Below are 8,209 nucleotides of genomic sequence, written 5' to 3' on the forward strand. Positions count from 1 at the left end.
TGAATGTTCCAAACTAGCTTGTTTCCATATTTAGATTATAACTTTTATTATATAAAGTCTAAAATTTCATGAGAAACTTTTAAAAGAAAAGATACCATTTTAACGATAGCATCTTTAAAGTGGTACCGTTTTAACCTTTGATACCTTTAATGATACCATTTTATATTATACCATTCTTTCCATAAAAATAGCATAAGAACGGACATTTTCTTCATTCGAATGTAACATAAGTTTGAACAGAATTTTTTTAAAAATGAAAGACAATTATTTATTTCGACTACTGTTTAAGAACATATGATTTCATTTAAAACGTCACGGTTGATATTTTATCTACAAAAAAAATTAATTAATTCAAAACACGCGCATCTCGAAACTATTAATTTTTTTGTCACAACATTTTTCGTTATGGACAATAACAATGGTATAAATTCCTGTTAAATAGGAGCTTTCGATCCTATATAAGGATTGACAAGAAATAGAAATGTCAGTGAACTATCCGCGCTGTGGTTAAGGTAATTAGCTACGACGGCGAAGGCCCAGGTTCGAATCCTGACTAATAATAAAAGTATATATTTCCCTTTGTTCTGTAGCGGTAGGTCCCGATGGACACATTTGGAAAGACCCCCACACACACGACGTACTTAAAGGAGTTTTGGTAGCACTCACCTGGATCCATTACACAACATTACGTATGAGATGCTGCACAACTCGATGACTACAACGACGACGAATATACCTGTGGATGATAGCTGCTATAAAACCCCCAGTTGACAAAAAAAAAAAAAAATGAAAAAACCCGATAACAAAATAGTATGTAAGATGTGGTGGCAAGTGCGCACTTGTCAAATGAAGGGGGAGGTGAACCGGGGGTTTGATTAATGATCTCCAGTAATAACTGTGCTGCTCATAAAAATAATAGCACACAATCTTCTATAGCCAAGAAAGAGCCAAGGGAAGTTTTAAGACCGTCTTTGTTGAATGTGTTGACACCTCTCCTGATGCTATTTCCAGGGCTGCTTCTGTCTGTCTGTTTCTGATGTACATAGAGCATACTGATTGACAAGAATTCATAACTTCAAATACTTGCAAGTAAGTATTGTACACACACAATTACGGGCGCGCCTGTTAGTTCCTATTTTGATCAGACAGCAAATTTTTTTTTTCTTTATGTGTATGTAGATTTCTCCTATCTGGGTTTTCTCATTCAAATACCATTCTTCACGCACCCAACCACAAGAAAATTAATTAAATCAGAACATGCATACCTCGAAACTATTCATTTTTTGTCACATTTCTCGCTGCGGACAATAATGTTAATATAAATTCCTGTGAACTTTCGACCCTATATAAGGATTGATAAAGTATAGAAATGTCAATGGACTATCCGCGCTACGAAACGAATTAAAGTAATTGGCTACGAAGGTGAAGGCCCAAGTTTTTGAATTCATCTATATAATTTAGCCATAGCATTCTTCTTTGTTTCTGTGACGGAAGTTCTATTATGTTTGGAAGACGGCGAACTAGAAGGAAAATCGGATCATCATTACAGAGAGAGGCTCAATCCGATGACGATAAACGAAGCCTGGGAAAGATTGCTGAACTCCAATTGACAAAAAAAAGAAACAAACAAATGGATCCATAGAGAAGAGCACTTGCAACAGTTACCGCCAATAAAGAAATGGTTAAAAAGCATTTGTAACAAGGAGAGATGATGAATATATTCCCTCATTAGGGAAGCAGCTATTAAAGAGATTTTAAGATATGTGATTAAAGTTACATCACATCCATAAATACAGTTGCAGTTGCAAAGATTAAAAAGAGCGGCCGTGGTTTCACGGTTTGGGTGGCATATCGTCACCTCGAGTACTATTCTTCCTCTGCAAACTCTTTTTTTTTCAATTAAACAATTGAATTATTTTCATTTGTCATACTTGATGTATAAAAGTGCATATCTTATTTTTAAATCAATTTTTAGTCAATTATTTTGATTTATTCTGGACTCACCTTATCTTTATTTGTAAGGTAGAGAAACATCAAAATCTTACTTATCATTATACAGAATGAATTTATGTATGAATGTATATTTTTATTTCAGCCTCTTTGGCCTTGAAATTGACTTTACACATTTCACATTGCATTTATCCTTACTTTTACATGTTATAATATTTACATAATATTTTGAATCCTATTTTGCTTTATCCTATACTTATATTTATCTTAACTATGCTATTCTTTTGTCTACTTAATATCTTAACCTAATTCTTTCATGTTTACAGAATGAATTTATTATAACGTAAATCATTTATAACGTTCATCTTTTACTACAAAGAATGGTATTACTATGTAATATTTATCGCAGTCTGTTGAATTTTTGATCTATGAATTGTAAGGACCAGTAATTACTATTTATGAAATTGTACTAGTTAGTCTATTTTTCTTTTATTTTTATTTAATAATTCTCTTAAACCCACACATAAATCGATACTGATATTCTGTTTGTATTAATCATAGTTTATATTAAATTGCGGAAAAATAAATTTTCCCCCTTTTTAAAATTTTTCGATGGCTTCTATCATTTGATTTAAAAGCAAACAACTTAAAATTTTGAGGAAGATAATTTTCAATTTTTTAGTCAGTTTCTTTCTGTAGCCATATAAATAACAATAAGATTAATTAAAAAGAAAAAAATTAAAAATTAAAAAATGCTAATATTATAAATTTCAGTAAGAATTAAAAAAAGTTCCCTAATTTGTATAGAATATGAGCTTAAGTATAAAAATGGGGAATTTTCTACAATAGGGACAAATAATTTGTTTATTAGTGTTAAAAAATTCTCAATATTATATAAATAGTAAATATTATATAAATGCTATTACAACATTACTAAATAGTTATTACAGTTAAATTCATATTCTGAATGTTTAATATTTACATAGATAATTCACAGTTTACAATTTGTTTGTATTTGTGTTTGGCCTGAACGGGAAACTAAGGACGTTACACAGATGTTATTTCTGAAGTAGTAGTAGTGAGCATTTGCGTGTTGACTATCATTGATTTGTTGGCCTGCGTTACAATATATTTTTGGACTTTTATTAATGTATTATATTGTTAAATAAAACTGATAATTTAGTACCTTTTTTTGACTCGTAAAACATTTTTTAATAAACGTTCCAAACCAGCTTGTTTCCATACTTAAATTATACCTTTTATTACATAGATTATAACTTTTATTATATAGAGTCTAAAATTTCATGAGAAACTTTTTAAAAAAAAGATACAGTTTAGGGATAGCATCTTAAGTGGTACCGTTTTAACTTTTGGTACCTTTAATGGTACCATTTTATATTATTCCATTCTTTCCATAAAAATAGCATAAGAACGGATATTTTCTTCATTCGAATATAACATAAATTTGAACAGAATTTTTTTTTTAAATAAAAGACAATTATTTATTTCGACTACAGTTTAAGAACACAGGATTTCAATTAAAACGTAACAGTTGATATTTCATCTACAAGAAAAATTAATTCAGAACATGCACATCTCGAAATTATTCATTTTTTGTCACAACATTTCTCGTTGTGGATAATAGTAATGGCATAAATTCCTGTTAAATAGGAGCTTTCGATCGTATATAAGGATTAATTAGACATGGAATTGTCAGTGAACTATCCGTGCTGTGGTTAAGGTAATTAGCTACGACGGCGAAGGCCCCGGGTTCGAATCCTGGTTATAATATATATATTCTCCTTTGTTCTGTAGCGGGAAGGTTCATTTGTATGAAAAGGGGGACGCTTACGGAGGAGGACACAATCGCGGGCTTCCTTCGGATTCATTATTACGAGAAGCTGCAACCCGACGGCAACCTGGGGATAACGGCTGAACCCCAGTTGACAAAAAAAATAAAGCAAACAGTTAGGAGGTAATGGTGTGTAATTTGTTACGCGGAGCGGGCGGCTTGATGTTGAGGTGGCACTTTTAACTAAGTGTGCCATAGGATGAAAGGAAATTTCACAGCACTGATGATAACACCTTGGAGTGTGTGGTGCCGAGGAGAAGGAAGAAATTCTGAGAGCAGTTGTTAACTTGTTAAGTTGCGCCAGGAGGAACGGAGAAATTCGGAGTGCGTGCATTTATCGAACGCCCGAGGAGGACACGTAGAAATTCGCAGCGGTCAGTTAATTTCTAAGTGTGCCAAAATGAGAATTGCAGGTGCCAAAATGAGAATTGCAGGTGCCAAAAGAAAAATGTCTTTGTTGATTGGGCTTCCATCTAATGAAAGTTCCTTCGGTCTTCTTCCGGGGCTACCTCTAATGGTGCTAGAGCCCGGCCGATTGTCGGGAACTGAGGATAAATCTTCGGTAACTTACAAGTAAGTGTTGTTACATTAATTACGGGCACCTGTTGTTAGGATAGTTCCTATTTTGACCAATCAAACGGCAATTTTTTTTTCTTTTTATATGTATATTTCTCCTTTCTCCGTTCACACACCATTTTTTACGCGTCGAACCACAAAAAAATTAATTAAATCAGAACATGCATACCTCGAAACTTTCATTTCTAAGTTCTACTGCGTTTGGGAGACGGCGAATTAGGTGGAACATCGGATCATCATTACAGAGAGGCCCAATCCGATGACGATAAACGAATCCCTGGAAAGCTGCTGAACTACGATTGACAAAAAAAAAAAAAAAAAAAAGAAACAAACATATGGATCCATAGAGAAAAGTACGCGAAAGTTGTCGCCAATAAGGAAATGAATAAAAATCATTTGTTCAAGGAGAGTATTCAAGGCGTCTGCAGTTGGGCTGAAACTTTGTGCATTAGTAGATTGTTTATGAATATATTCCCCCATTAGAAAGGCAGATGGTCAAGAAATTTTAAGATATGTGATTAAAGTTACATCACACTCATAAATACAGTTTCATCAGTTTTGGGTGGCATATCGTCACCTCGAGTTCTATTCTTCTTCTCCAAACTTTTTCTTTTTCAATTAAACAATTGAATTATTTTCATTTGTTATACTTGATATATAAAAGTGCATATTTTATTTTTAAATTAATTTTTAGTTAATTATTTTAGTTAATTATTTATTTATAGACTTTATCTTTATTTGTCGGATAGAGAAACATCAAAATCTTACTTATCATTCTACAGAATGAATTTATGTATGTATGTATATTTTTATTTCAGCCTCTTTGGCCTTGAAATTGACTTTGGTTTTACATTGCACATTCGCATTGCATTTATCCTTGCTTTTATTTATAATATAATATTTACATAATATTTTGTATCCTATCTTGCTTTATCCTATACTTATATTTATCTTAACTATGCTATTCTTTTGTCTATTTAATATCTTAATCTAATTCTTTCATTTTGTTTCATGTTTATTTGTTACTCTTTTCTTTTTAGACCTGCCTTATCTCTTCTTTCTCTTCTCCTTGTCTCTCTTTATCTTTCTTTCTCCTTTCTATTCGCCTAAGCCATTTTACCGCTTCTTTCCAGCCTTCCTCACTCAGTATCTCTTCCAGACTTGCATATGTTGTCTCCATCTCTCTACAGTCTCTCCAATGCTCTAATGTTCCCTTCCCATCCTCGCATAGTTGACATTTCCGTTCTTCTTTGCTCTCCCAAAATTTATTTCCATTTTCTAAGGTATCGCATCTTGTTCTGGCTATTATCTTCTACTCTCCATTTTTCCTTCTCTCCTTCAGGTATTTTGGTAATTCTCTTGTTACCAGATACTTATACTTCCAATTGTATCTCGTCTTCTGAATTCTATTCCACTGTCTTTGTCTTTGTATTTCCGCTTCTCTTTTCCTTAGTATTTTCCCCGCTAGTTTCCCTTCTTTCTACAATTGTTCTACTCCTATCTGGCTAAAACCACACGTTTTGAAGTGATCTTGCCTTTCCCTTATTCTTTTTTGGCTCCCTTTTCCTGCTTTCATTTCTTTTATGCATTCTTTTACTATTCCTGCCTCTCTTTCTCTTTCTTTCCTTCCTTCCTTCACTCTACCGCTCTTTTTGCCAATCTAATCTTCAATTTCTCTCTTTTCGTTTCCTCCATGATTATATAGTCTGATGTCCTGCTGTCCAGCCCAAGCGTCCATTTAATATATTTTCTTTGTATTCTCTCTAATTTCTCGCTTTTTTTGTCCATCCCCATACTTCTGCTCCATAGGCCAGGATTTCCACGATTAGACTGTCGAATATCTTCATTCTCCTCTCATAATCGTCTCTAAACATTCTCTCTCCTATTCCCCATGCATGTCTCATTACCACATTCGCTTTCTTTGCCACATATTTTATGTGTTCATTGTACTTGCCGTTACTCTCAAGTCGGTACCCCAGATATGTGAATTCAGTAACCTGTTCTATTGTCTTACCTTTCCAATTCCATGTTCTCTTTCTTTTTCCTTCCCCTTCCTTTCCCAAATACCATCATCTTGGACTTGCTCTCATTTAGTACCAGCTTTTTCCTGTCTAGATATTTCTCCAGCCTTCTCATCATTTCCTTCATCGCTTTTTCTTCGTTTGCCAGTAGGACTATGTCGTCTGCGTATGAAAGTGTCCAAAACTTTTCTTTCCCTACAACCACCCCCCTTTCTTGTCCCTTTTTAAACTCTTTTTCTATGTCCGCTATGAAAATCCTTCTTCTGTCCAGAATTCCCTTGACATCTCTTCACCCACCTTGATCTTACTCCGTGTATATTTCTCTTGTCCTATTCACTAAGCCTTTACTAATACCTGCCTTTTCCATTGTTTCCNCGTTACAATTTACATGACGATTGTATAAATAATATATTAATTATTCGAGCAAATCAAGAACAAAATGTTTACTTTTCTCTCGTATACTCGTTTTTAACCATTACTACATTTATACGTTGTTATCCCTTATTATTAATAATTATTTCTAATACTAATTCATCGTTGTATCTCCCACGCTACATTCCGACATAATTCAGTTTATTGTTCGATATTAAGAAAAGTATGTGCAATAAATAAATAAAATTTATGCTACTATAAATTATAATGAATGTTTCGTTATATTATTAAAAAATTAATCCAAATTTACTATTATAAACAATCGAAATCCACAACAATATTTTGAATAGCATGATATGTCCGAATATTAATAAGAGTCACTATACGTAGAAAATGAAAAATGGGTTTTCGTCAGTAAAGTGTATATACCGGTATTAAAACCGATTTCCCAAATACCAGTGTAATACCTAAACCTCACAATATTTCGGTTCCAGTTTACCGGTATAATACCTAAACCTCAAAATATTTCGGTTTTCAGTCTCTGTTTCAGATAGTCCTGCATAGTCGAATTTCTCTATAAATTCCCAGAAGTTCGTAGCAATGTGCTCTTCCATATCACTTCCACCGTTTGCCATTACGATTTACTGTTTCTGTCCGAAAAAGGTTCGAAAATCTTCACAAATCTTCTGCCTTTATCACTTTGCACTAATCAAACGCTGAACACCTTTCATTAAGTTTAGTCGCAGTTTACTGGGTCTGGGCCCATAACCTGTAGGAAATGTAGTGAAAATATAAAAAACTTCTGTGGGGAACGAAACGAATGGTTTATTTAATGAACTAATGTGTGATACAACAAGGTAGTCACGCGGCAAGGACTGGCAAAGAACTGAACTCTCTGCTCGGCATGGTCCGGTCCGTAACTAAAGAAAATAGTGGGAAGAAGACAGGAAACAGCTGTCAACCGTTGCACCTCACAAAGTCATTTGCAATCGGCTAACACTGCTGGATGATCAAGTCGTTGTATTTCAACAATAACTATTCGGTTACACTGGCAGATGTAACTGGTTACGGGCGCCGGTAAGAACGGTTCTTATTTTGATCGAATAGCAAATTTTAGCAAATACATATAGCAATATTTAGCTAATATGTCTAGATTTCCTCTCTGCGCTTCAGATTTACATACTATTTTCATTTCAATGAAACTTGTTTTCGAAAAATTGATTACTACTTATCCACAGTGCGAAGCGCTGCTATAGAGTTGCTATACACGTTTGTTTCTTTTATTAAATCACACGCTGTACAAACTTGGCAGTGTTGGATTTGGTATTGCTTTCGTTCAGGCAATCAATATATACACATGAATGTGTAAATGAAAAGTAAAATGCAAAAGGTCAGGGACAATTCATATCATTCTTAGATAGAATAGGTAATTATTTTC

The 8,209-nt window shown here is 33.7% G+C and overlaps 1 long non-coding RNA gene across 1 annotated transcript in view; it reads left to right on the forward strand.

Moving 5' to 3' along the window:
• The window catches only part of LOC122529253, a 2,662-nt gene extending 1,961 nt beyond the window's left edge, over positions 1 to 701 (forward strand). The window contains exons 2-3 of the long non-coding RNA XR_006306777.1: positions 443 to 512; positions 591 to 701. This is a non-coding gene — a long non-coding RNA (uncharacterized LOC122529253). The remainder of the gene's footprint in view (positions 1 to 442; positions 513 to 590) is intronic.
• Positions 702 to 8,209: the final 7,508 nt, after the last annotated feature.

Source organism: Frieseomelitta varia, unplaced genomic scaffold (assembly GCF_011392965.1).
Source record: "Frieseomelitta varia isolate USP_RPSP 00005682 unplaced genomic scaffold, Fvar_1.2 scaffold_131, whole genome shotgun sequence".
NCBI lineage: Eukaryota > Metazoa > Arthropoda > Insecta > Hymenoptera > Apidae > Frieseomelitta > Frieseomelitta varia.